At 32.9% G+C, this 13,281-nt stretch overlaps 1 protein-coding gene across 4 annotated transcripts in view; it reads right to left on the bottom strand.

Annotated features, from left to right (window-relative positions):
- The window catches only part of LOC117577893 (pneumococcal serine-rich repeat protein), a 207,837-nt gene that overhangs the window by 158,568 nt on the left and 35,988 nt on the right, over positions 1 to 13,281 (bottom strand). The gene's annotated exons all lie outside the window — the stretch shown is intronic.

Below are 13,281 nucleotides of genomic sequence, written 5' to 3'. Positions count from 1 at the left end.
GTTGGCAAAATGAAATAAAAACGGACTATTAAAATGATCAACAGGGTTAGTAGAGCAAGAAGACTTCAAAAAATGTTCCAAGTTATATAGTATTTCCTATAGAATAAGAAGACTTATTAAAAACCCCAAAAAACAAAGTAAATAAATGTTTTAGACTCTTATAAAAAAATCACAATTATTATAGTATTTCTTATAGAGTATTTCTTATAGAGAACGCAAGAAATTATAGAGTTAGTAGAGCAAGAAGACTTTCAAAATGTTCCTTATATTATAAAAAAAAAAGAAAAAGAAAGTAAGAAAAATGTTCCTTATATTACAAAAATGTTTCTTATATGATAAGAAGACTTATTAAAAACCCCAAAAAATAAAGTAAAGAAATCTTTTAGACTCTTTTAAAAAAAATCACAATTATTATAGTATTTCTTGTAAATAAATGTTATAGAGTTCAGAATGCAAGAAATTTTAGAGTTAGTAGAGCAAGAAGACTTCTAAAAAATACCAAAGTAATAAAGTATATTTTGTAAATATGTTATAGAAGACTTATAAAAAAGTCACAAGTATTATAGTATTATCATATATTGTAAATAAATGCTATAGAGTTGTTATGCTCTTAAATGCTTGATAATTATCAACTGAATAAATAAGTTATAAAGTTAAGATTGCATTTAAAAGTTTAATCATTTATCTAATCTATAGAACAATTAATTATTAAGTGTTTGAATTAATGAAATTTTTGAAAATTTCAAATATATCTAGAAATTTATAATGAAAAATAATTCATACATTATTTAGTTAGAAAAATTTGACATTAAAATGAAATAATCTTGAATAAAGTATTAATATATTAGAAATATATCTATATATAGAATATACTATTATACTATATATGTATATAGTGTTACAGCTAAAGAAAGCTCTTAAAAGTTTTATAAAACATGATCTATTCAACAAAATATGTTTTAGTAAAAGTTTGAGAAATATGAAAGATATCCAAAAAAAAAAATTTAATTTTATGTATATTAACGTATAGTATCATGATAAAGTATTTAGTATATTAATATAGTATGTATAGTATTATTATAGTTTCTGAAAATAGTGTTTCATATATAGTCACTATAGATTCCGAAATCTTATATAGTAATGGTGTATCATGATACTATATTAGATTAGTATATTAATATATTATATTTTACAGTATTTAGTACAGTAGAACATAGTATAATTGTACATATGTATTAGAGTTTCAGTATTTAGTATAGTAATATAGTATATTCATATATCGTTATTATAGTTTCAGAAACGTTATAATCACATTGATAATTTAATCAAGAATCAGAAATAAACTAAATATTCTATTATTAGCCTTCTTATTAGCCATCCAACAAAGTTTAGCAAGTGCTAATATGATCACTTCTAGAACTGAATGCGGAATTAAAATTGCATTGTCATAAAAGCAAACAAGTCTTATGAATACACATATTAGATCAGAACAAACTCATACATATATACATACAATCATACATATATAAGCACTATGTTTGTGTTTTGCTTTTTTTGCGTTTTGCATAATTTTCCTGTTGCATGTTTTCAGTTTTATTTGTTCGACGCGAAATTTAACGAGCTTACATTCAAAATGCATTTTTTATTTTCAGACGTCGCAATGTTGTTTGCGTGTGTTGTTTGCCCGTTTTTATGTTTCCATAATTATTCATTATATATAGAAGTATATTTATTTACTTATTTTGCTTTATTTTTTTTTTGTATTTTTGCTCTTGCTCTTTTTCTTTCTAATGGCATGCAGCGCAAGTTGCGTACGTGCCTTTGGCTTCAAGTGTGAAGCGGGAAGTGGGAAGTGCGAGGGGGACAGCCACATACATACACATATTGTGTGATAACATTCTCGCACACTCACACACACACGCACACATGCTAAGCAATGCACGTAGTCAAGTGCAAGGCAACCGCAGAAAAACTCTTTTCGCTGCCTTCACTCAGATAAAAACACAAAATGTAGTCGAAAACTTTTCGTGCTATTATCTACTCGAAATACTAGAAATAAATCAAATATGTAGAGAGTATCTCGCAGTCGTTTTGCTGCTAATAATATTTATTTGCTGCCGCTAATTTTCGGTCGCTTTTTGGGGCCACACATATGTTTGGCAAACATGCGAGTTGCGTAAGCGACGATAGCGACAATAGCAACAGCGACAGCGCTGCTCGGCTGCAAAAGAGAATTCGCAAATTCGGCAAATAAATGTGTGATCACACACACACGCACGCACAAAGAGAGGGAGAGCAAGCGAGATGGCCATGATCAATTGTGCTCTTCAACTTGACTTTGAACGAACGCAGATAAACGTAATGTTGAGAGAGCGCATTTGCAAATTGTGCGTGTGCGTGTGCGAGCGACGATAAAGAGAGCACAACAAATGAGAGAGAGTGAATTTTGGCAACATTTTTGTTTTGTAGGTTTTGGGGCCGGCCTCATTTTTGCGCTGTGCGTATACTAGCTTCTGTGTGTGTGTGCGTGTGTGTGTGAATGTGTGCGATTGCTGCTGTCGTCGCTGTGCGTGCGCGATCTTTGCGAATTTTTTTTGTTTTCGGCTCTTGCTTTTGTTGTTATGCGTGCGCGGCTCTTTGTTGTTGTTGCTGTTGTTTGACGCGTGGCTCACGCACTTTTTCTTTCTCTGTGTGTGTGTTTGTTCGTTCTCTGCGCAAATACATATAAAAGACGACTGCGAACGTCGACAGTTCGTTGACTTTTGTGCGTGCGTCGTGCGTCGTCGGGCCTATGAGTATGATTATGTTGTGTGATGTGTTGTTGTTTTTACTTTTTTTTTTGTGCGTGTCGTTGATCTTTCTAGCAAAACGAGCAACTACAACAACAGTAGCTAGATTGGGCCTTTGCCTGCGGGGTTCAATGAACTTTTTTGCGTTTGCTCTGTGTTTCTTTTCTGCGTTTGCGCAAAACCATTTTGGCAATGTTGTTGCCGTTGTTGTTGTTGTTGTAACACAAAGTTCAATAGACTCGCGAATATATTTTTTTCTTCTCTATTTTGATAGTTTTCGGGCACAATTTGCCATAGGCATAGGCATAGAACATCATGCTACCTACATAGACACACACACACACACACACACATATGTAGTTTCTTCTGCTTTCACGGTCAAAGGCCTCGAAATTGTAACCAAAAGATTGCCTGATATCAAATTTATATGGAATTTCTTTTTGCAAAATCTTTAAATAGAGATTTTGCCAAAAAAAAGGCGCAACTTTAGTTTAATTTATTAAATTGATCCTTTATTTTAATTTATTCTTTTCTGCTATAAATTTATCACTATTAAATTTCAAAATACAATTTTATTCCGTTACAATTTATGTTTGTTTCATTGTGTTCTACTAAATGAATTTATCGCTATGATACACCATTTATATAATTACTATATTAATGACTTTATTATCGCCTATGCTAATAATTGAATTTTGTATATCAAGAACTTGGCGATTTCAACAGCTCTTTCAAAACATATTTTAGAATGAATCAATTCGATTTTTCTATCTTTTTCTTTTTAAACACGCATTCATAGCTTCACTTATTGATCGATGCTGCATATTGTTAGTTATCGATAACTATTGACTTTGCGAAGTTGCTGGATATTCAATGGGGATAAATATACAAGGCATAATTACTTGTTGTTGATCCAAACAATCGAAATTATCTAAAACATTCCATAGAACTGGAAAATTAGTCTGCAATAGTATCGATAGTATTGTCGATACTTCGATTAATAATTTGTGTTTGCATTATATCGATAATATTGACGATAAATTTATTAATAGCTTTTGCTTGCATTGTATTGATAGTATTGCCGATACATTGATTAATATCTTTACATATAATCGATAGTATGGACGATACATCGATTAATATCTTTACATATCATCAATAGTATTGCCGATACATCGATTAATAATTTGTGTTTGCATTATATCGATAGTATTGTCAATGCATCGATTAATAACTTTTGCTTGCATTGCATCGATAGTATTTCCGATTAATCGAATTAATAATTTTTATTGCATTGCACGATAGTATTACCGATATATGGACAACAATCGATTTTTTCGCATTCACAATGCAATTAGATCGATTATTGATGATAATCGTGTTGGCAAATGCTTTGCGATCTTCCGTGATCGATTTTGTGCATCTCCAACAAATGTTTGCCATCATTTTTCACGCACCAAAGGGATAGAGAGAGGGTGAAGAATTCATTATGTATGCCAAATTTATGCAGTTTTCTGTGTGCGAAAAAAAGGCGAAAAGACAGAAAACTTTCGAAAGTTCTTGGAGTGCCATGGGAAATTTGCAATGACCGATGATGTTTTTGTGGCGAGGTTCTCAAGCGGCGCTTTGTTGTTGTTGGTGAAATTTCAGCGTCTAATTGCCGCAGCTGTTTTGCCATTTTTTTGTGCCTCTTTCTTTGTAGTATGTTTTTTTTTAGTTCTTCGTTTTTTTTTTTTTGCCTGTGACACGGCAAAAGGCATTTGGCCATAGAGCCACGATACACATGCTTAGTTAGCCCCCTTATATTTGATGTATTTTATTTTAATTTATTTTTTTTTCTCTCCTCATTTTTTAGTTAGTTTTTGTTTTCTTGTTTAGCAAGAAAGTTTTTTTTTTTGGAACCGGATTCGAGAGGGTTTTATTTTGCGTTTGCTGGATTTATCAAATGGCATAAAACAAGCGAGAAAGAAAGAAATTTTATGGGCCCTGCTTTTACTTCTTGCAAAAACTAGGCAAACTTTGGGTGTTGTCAACGGGTTTTAAGTTTTAAGCGCCGTTTTTCCCAAAGCTCTAAATATTAAATAATGCGAACACACAACAACAACAACAAAAAAAGAAGGCGAAGTAAATAAATAAATAATTTATGTGTGTTTGTGTGTGTGTGTCATCATCAGTTGGAAATGATTATGTAACTAAGCGTAATTAAAGCAACAGCAACAATGGCTAACTGAATTAACCTTGTTCTGGCCCAACGGAAATTGCACACACACACACACACACAGAGAGACACAGATACGCACACGATACGAGCGCAGATACATTTGTATCTTTGTTTGTATCTTGTGAGTCCTTGGTTATAATTAATCCACAATTGCACACACACACACACAAATACAAACACAACACGCAAGCGTTTGTCCACATTTCCATTGTTGCTGTTTTTTTTTGTGGGGCGTCAACTGTACCCAGAGCGATCAGATAAATTGCAATTGGCACCTGGTCGCTGCAGCTCCGTCTCCCATCTTCCCTCTCTATCTCTCTCTCTCTCTGTCAGCCGAAATGCTAATTGCCATTGGGTCAGCCATGGCTTGCTTGCATGTCAACATTGTCGCTGTTGTTGTTTTTTTTTCTAGCTATTTTCAAGCTATTAGCTAGAAACGCAGCCACTGCCATGTGTCACGCAGCCATTTATTTGCGCCTCTCTCAGCGCTTCTCATTTCACATATCGCACTGAATATTGCGTAAAACAAATACTAGCTTAAATAAAGCAAATCAATTTCAACTCAATATAACAATATTGTTGATTTTTAATAAATTTCTGGTCAAGTTACTGATTTTTTTGAATTGGAAAACAAAATTATTGAAGTTATTACTGACAATCTGTATATTTTGTACTGTACTACTAATCTGTGGCATATTTTTAGTATTTTTGTGGTATATTTTAATTTGATTTGCTTTTATTCATAATGGGTAGCGGGTATCTCACAGTCGAGCATACTTCACTGTAGCTTTCTTTTTTGTTCTAAATAATCTTGCTTAATATTTTTTCAATTTTATCTTATATCATTTTCTATATTTATACTACAACTGAAAATACTTTAAATCAATTTTCATTTTTTTAAATAAAAGTATTTTAAATTTATCAGCAAGTTTTGTATTTTATATTAGATTCCATTCTTCATATTGAACCATCAAATATTACTAATTTTACGTCAGCATTTAAAATTCTCTCTCTTTTCTTATTGGTTTAATATTGTATAATATTAAAATTGTATAATATAATAATATTGTATAATCTTGTCTAATATTAAAAGTGATTTATATTGTTAATAACTTTAACGTAGTATAAAAGTTTTCCATTGATTCAAAGCTTGAATTCTTCTCTTTCACATCAACAAAAATCTAAAGCAAAAATGCACTTTTCAATTCCAAGTCAAAACAAAAACAATTCAGATGCGTGTGCAGCCCTGGCTTACGCTTGCCTGTGAGTGTTGTGTGTGTGTGTGTGTGTGTGTGAATGTTCGTGGGTGTCTGCTTTGTTGTTGTTGTTGTTGCTTTTGCTGCTGTTGTTTTGAGCGATGTTCAGCTAATGTTATGCATTAGTTATTGTACAATATTTGTTGTTGTTATTGTTGTTGTTGTGTAAATTAGAAGGCGGCTGCCAGATAAAGAGCAGCAACAAAAACAACAACAGCAATTGAACAACGCAACTGAGAAATGCGCAATAATTGATGCACGCAAAATGCAATAACGAATTCGAGGTGCAAGCGAAAAAGGCGCATGCAAGTGTGTGTGCGAGCGAGAGTGAGATGGCGCCACAAACACAAACACAAGCAGAGCGGGTAATGAGTCGTATGAGGGTTGGTGAGGGGGGGAGGCAGTGCATATAATTGCGTTATAGTTTGTAGTTTTTGCAATGCGAACGATAACACACACGCACGCACTAACACACACACACACACATACGTTGACAATGCTGTGTGTTGTTGTTTTTGTGTTTTTGTTGTTGTTTTTTAGGGTTACCATATCGCCGCAACACATGCGCACGCTCACTCTCTCGCTCTCTCTCTCAGTGCATTTGCATTTTTGTAGGTCTCTTTGCGGTCTCTTAAGCTGCCGGCAAAACTTTGCTTTGCTTTGCTTTGCCGTTGTTGTTGCCTTATTAATCACTTCCTTCTTGCGTTTTGCACGCGCTTCTCTCTCACTCTCTTTGGCCCCTTCTCCACCCGTGTGGCGTCATGCATTTTGTGCATTTGTCAGCAAACGACACACACAACCTTGAAGAGTGTGTAGATAAATAAGTTGTGCAGAGAAGAAGGAGGAGGTAAAGGAATAGAAGCATGGAATGGGGAAGGGGGAAGCTTGGCTACTGCGACAACAACAAAAGTGCATCAATATTTGATTTATTTGAAATATGCATTTCAGTTTCCCTTCTGTTGACTTTATCGATATCGATTTCGACTGGCTTATCGATTACAATGCATTTGCATTGCTGCGTCCTTCAAATAATTCTCAACTAACTTTTGACAAAGAACTTTATTATAAGTTCAAGACAAAGCGAAGAAGGCGCAAAAATTGAGATGAAAAAATGTCGGTAGAAATGCGAGAGAGAGAGAGAGAGAGAGAGAGAGAGAAAAGCTAAAGCTATGCTGATGTTATTAAGTAATAAATTCATAAAGTTCTTGTCTTCCCGTTACCTTATTAAAAGTATTATTTGCATAGAGTTGTTCCTTTATAGACATGTGTCAACGTGCTTGATTTTGTACATACTCGTATTATTAAAGTAATTTTGAAGTTACTAATAATGACATTTTGTAAATTTATTATTAAATATTAACTTAAGAACTACTCAAACTTTAACAACAAATACTTAGGCTGGCTTCTTTCCCTACTTATTTCAGCTATTTTTCTTTCCTATACACACATATTTTATTCTTTCAACTTATTATTAATGATGCCATAAAAGTTTTTTTCGTAATATTTTTCTTCTCCTACTTATTCCGTCTTTAATTTAGAAATGTTTTATTTCTTTACCTACTTTTTCTGTCTATAATATTTCAACTATTTTTTTTTGTCTTGAATACGTTTTCTTTCCAATACACACATTTTTTATATTATTATCATTTAATTCGCATTTATTTTGATTTTTATTTTTCACTTTCTTTATGATACATTAAAATGTTATTCTACACATAATAATATTTTTATTTTTCTACTTATTTCCTCTTTCTACCAATACTCTTTTATTTTTATTCTTACTACTTTAATTTAAAATTTACGAAAGTAGTATTTTCATCTCAATTGTAACTTGTCTTTTCTATTGTTTTTTTTTTTTTCTTAGATCAAATTTATACTTCTGCTATTATTTAAAGAATTCTTATACATTTTTTTATATACTTATATTTCTTAGCATTTATACTTGTACTTCATTATATTAATATATATTATTCAAAGAGTTCTTATAAATTTTATTATTTACTTATATTTCTTATTAATTTTCTGTACTACATACTAAAATTCAGTTTTTTTCTCCCTTTCTCTCTCTTTCATTCACTTTGCTTATCATTCATTGAATTTAATCAGCTGCGTTTCGCTTTCATTCAGCTGCTGTAAGAACTTTCGCACTCTTTCTCTCTCTCTTCTCTCCCCCTTCGCCTCTTTTAATTCATTCGCACGCTTTGCTTCCGCATTGAATGCAAATATTGCGCATACGCCGCGTACGCGCTGCCAATCAACTTGATGCAAATAACACGAATAGCATTTGCTCGCTGCTGTTTACCTATTATAAACGTTAATGATATTTGCATAGAGTCAATCGATATTTGCGAGGTATCTCTCAGTCGACTACCGAGTTAAGTTCAATCTCTGTTCTGTTGTTGCCACACCCTTTTAAGTGGGCGCAAGTACGCGTGAGGCGCCACCTTTCATAATGGCACGCAGCTCACACGTCAGTTGATTAACGGCAATTACATTTTGCGCCACAAAAACAATTCACTTTTCGCAATGCTCAACGAACGTGCTCAGCGCTCAGCTTTGAGCTTTGAGCTCTCCTCTGATTGCGTCAAGCCTCAAAAGGCACATTTCACCGACTGCGTTGCAGCGATTGATTGACGACGTCGCCCACACGCAGCAGCAGCAGCAGTGAAAAGATTGCGCCTAGGCAGAAAGTATTATGTTCAATTATTTTCTTGGTTTATTATACCCGCTACCCATAGGGTAGAAGGGTATTATAACTTTGTGCCGGCAGGAAATGTATGTAACAGGTAGAACGAGGCACATCCGACCCTATAAAGTATATATATTCTTGATCAGCGAGACGATCTACCCATGTCCGTCTGTCCGTCCGTCCGTCTGTCCGTATGAACACCTAGATCTCAGAGACTATAAGAGATAGAGCTATAATTTTTTTTCGACAGCATTTGTTATGTTTGCACGCAGATCAAGTTTGTTTCAAATTTTTGCCACGCCCACTTCCGCCCTCGCAAATCGAATAACAAGCATAATTTTAAAGCTAGAGTTGCGAATTTTGGTATATACAATAATTACTATAATAGTTATGATTCCTGAAAATTTGGTTGCGATCAGATAAAAATTGTCGAAGTTTTTAAAGAAATACTTTTGTATGGGCAAAAACGCCTACTTACTAGGGTCTGAGTTGCTTTGGCTGACAATCTGGTATATTGAGCCGTCTATGGTATATTTTGAATACGGTACTATATTGATATACCAAATATACCATTTGGTATATTTTTAGTATTTTTTTAGTATTTTTTGGTATATTTTGAAAATAAGACCGCAATATTTTGCGCTTATTAAAAATGGGTAGCGGGTATCTCACAGTCGAGCACACTCGACTGTAACTTTCTTACTTGTTGTTTCTTCATTTCTCTCTCTCTCTCTCTCTCTGTCTAGAGTTCACTGATTTAACCTCAAGTTTTGGTGAGTTATGTTTGCTATGCGAAGTTTCGCCAAGATTGTCGCAAGAGATCTGAGATCAATGCTAACTTTTGGCGTAATTAATTGCAGCCTTGTCTTTTGGGCCAAAAGCTCGATTTCAGGCGCTTTCAACATTCAAAGCTGATTACAATCAATCAATTTTATATCTCTCAAAATAAATAAAGCTATCTATTAATGAAAATATTTACGAAATGAATTTCGAATTAAAAAAATGGTATAGAAATAAAATTTAACATTGAAAATAAGATGTGAATTTTGTAAGTTTTCAAATATTTGAATTAAAATTAATAATGTTTTATTTTTCTTTTATCTTAGTTGCGCTTTTGAAGCAAAGTTAAAGTTGTAAATGTTAAATATTTGAATTTAAATTCATATTAGTTTTTATTTCTTTAAAGTTTTTTTTGAGCTTTTCGAGCAAAGCTTAAAGTTGTTAACTTTTAAAATAAGATGTTAATTGTGTACATTTTAAAAAGCTTGAATTAAAATTAATAAGGTTTTATTTTTCTTTTATCTTAGTTGAGCTTTTGAAGCAAAGTTAAAGTTGTTTAATTTAAAAATAAAATGTAAATGTTAAATATTTGAATTAAAATTAATAATGCTTTATGTTTCTTTAAGCTTTATTGAGCTTTTCAAGCAAAGTTTAAAGCTGTTAACTGGCTGGCAACTTGTGGCAAGTTCAAAAAGCAGCTTTCAATTCAATGCGGCACGATCTTGAGGCAACAAACAAAAAAAAAAAAGAGCAAGCGTGGCAATCGATGCAGCAGCGACAGCGAAACTTGCAACCTTTCAACTGCAACTGTAATATGAAAACTATTTGCTAATGTTGTCTGTACTTTGTTGTTGTTGTTGTGGCAACGTCATTTGCCATTACTCGTAAATGTCACATATTTATGCTGATGATAACGGCTTCGCTTCGAAGCGAGCGTGCGAAATCTCCAACCTACTTCCCCCCACCTCTCACTCTGTCCACAACTCAACTGAACTGAGTTGAGTTGAACCTGAGCTGAGCTGAGCTGATCACGCAACAACTTTGCTTGTCAACAGCAACGTAGAAAAGCGATGGCAAAACTCTCTAAAAATGACTCAAGTAAAATTGATTTGTCACGCTGCGCATAAATTGCAACTGTTTTGTTGTTGTTGTTGTTGCAGTTGCAGTTGTTGTTGTTGCTGGTGGAAGCTGCAGTCATTGCAGTTACTTCTCCGTGCTTTTCAATCAATAGTAATAACCCTTTTTGTTCCCCTCTGTGTTTGCTTTCTTTATTTGTCTTTTGCCATTTCATCAATTAGGCGTTAATTTTTGCCGTCTGCAATTTAACGGTGTTAACGTTTTATTAATGAGCCAACGCATTTGGCGCCTGGGAAAAATGCCCAAAGAGAAACCACAGCAGCAGCAACAACAGCAAACAAACAAACAAACAAAACAAGACAAACAAACAAATACAAAAATTCGAAAAGAAGCAAAAAAAATAAAAAATAGAGAGCGAGCAAAAAAAAGAATCTGAAGGCCAAGGTCAGCGCCAGAAACGGATCGTATCGGAACGGATTGGCTTAGACCGAGCCCAAAATGCATGACAACAACAACAACAACAACTCAAGCAACAACAACAACAACAACAACAACAACAACAACAACTAATTGCTGTTGTCGTCGAGCGGAAGTGAGCGACGTCTGCGCTTTGCTTTTTTTTTTGCTTTTTTGACAATGGGAAGTGAATGCAAAAATCATAGCAAAATACACAAAGAGGCAGGCAAAACACACACTAACACACACACACACACACACACACACACACACACACTCATACACACAACATGGCGAAGGTTTCAATTTTAATTGAAAATACAATTTGTGTGTGTTTTTCTTCTTCGCATTTCAATTGCAAAAATTGCCTTAATTAGCCCCCCCAAAAAAAAAACGTTTCTGCGTTAATTGCACTATCTAAAATTTGCCAACACTGACATTTACACACACCAACACACACATGGACAGTGATTGACAGCTGACACGCCCACAAAACAAACAGAAATCCATTCGATTTTTATTTTTAATGCCACTCTAACGTTGACTTTTTGCCTTGGCTTAAGTACGCGTATGCATAGGAACTATAAAATACTTTATTGTTTATGACTTATAAAATCTTCGAAGAGACAGAGTGCAGATTACACAGTTTAGTATTTGGAGAATTTCGGAGAATTCCATTAAAATTTTAATAATATTATTCTGACAACTTTGATTGAAGAATAATATTACGATGTATTGACTTTTAACTTTGATTGAAGAACAATATTACAATTTATTCGCAAGCAACTTTAGAAAGTAACTCAAAAATAATTATGAGTATCTATTTGAGATCTATAATGTATTTAAATGCAATTTGAAAGTTAAAGTCTCGATTGTAAACTTTTGAATTTAAATTTATTACTAACACACATATTCTCAGCAGTTTGTTGGAATTAAAGAGAAATATTTTGCAATTTATTGAAAAAATATTTGAAAATATATAAATATAAATAAATATAAATATATAAAAGAATCATGGTATAGTTGAAGGACTTTCAATGTTGATATTTAATACACAATTTCATTAAAGAAACAGCAAAACTTCTTAAAACGAAATTCACTTGAAATTTAAAATCACAATCACACAAATGAAACAGAAGGGAAAACCTCAATTTATACTAAGTAGTATATTTTATACTGAAAAAATACAATATGGTATTAAATTTTACACTCGCATTTTAATACTTGGTTTAAATCGGGGATTATGCAGATATTGGCTCTGCTTTCGCAGCAGGGAGTAATCTCAGTGAGTAAAACCCTAAAGAATACTATCTAGTATATTTTATATTGAATACTTAAAGAAACTAATACCATGAGGTCTAATACTTTTGCCTCGAATTCGTTCCTTAGTTGAAGAAAATCGAGGATTATTTAAATATTGGTTCTGCTTTTGGTAAATGAAGCAGAGAGTAGACTTAGAGAGTAAAGCACTAAAGCCTACTATGTAGTATATTTTATACTGAATACTCAAATATTGACACTGCTTTAGACAAATAATGCATACAGTAAACTCAGAGAGTAAAACCTTAAAATATACTATTTAGTATATTTTATACTGAATACAGTATAAAAGTATATTTTATACTGAATACCATGTAGTATATTTTATACTGAATACTCAAATATTAACACTGCTTTAGACAAATAAAGCAAACAATAAACCCAGAGAGTAAAACTTTAAAATACAGTATGTAGTATATACTATGTAGTATATTTTATACTGAATACTTTAAGAAAGAAATACTTTTGATTCGAATTTGTTCCTTGGTTTAAGAAAATTGAGGATTATTTAAATATTGGCTCTGCTCTCTGCAAATGAAGCAGAAAGTAAGTCCCTAGAACTTACTATGTAGTATATTTTATACTGAATACTATGCAGTATATTTTATACTGAATACCATGTAGTATATTTTATACTGAATACTCAAATATTAACACTGCTTTAGACAAATAAAGCAAACAATAAACCCAGAG

Source organism: Drosophila albomicans, chromosome X (assembly GCF_009650485.2).
Source record: "Drosophila albomicans strain 15112-1751.03 chromosome X, ASM965048v2, whole genome shotgun sequence".
NCBI classification, from domain to species: Eukaryota; Metazoa; Arthropoda; class Insecta; order Diptera; family Drosophilidae; genus Drosophila; species Drosophila albomicans.
The sequence above is the reverse complement of the archived record's forward strand: the minus strand, read 5'-3'. Positions and strand labels throughout refer to the sequence as shown.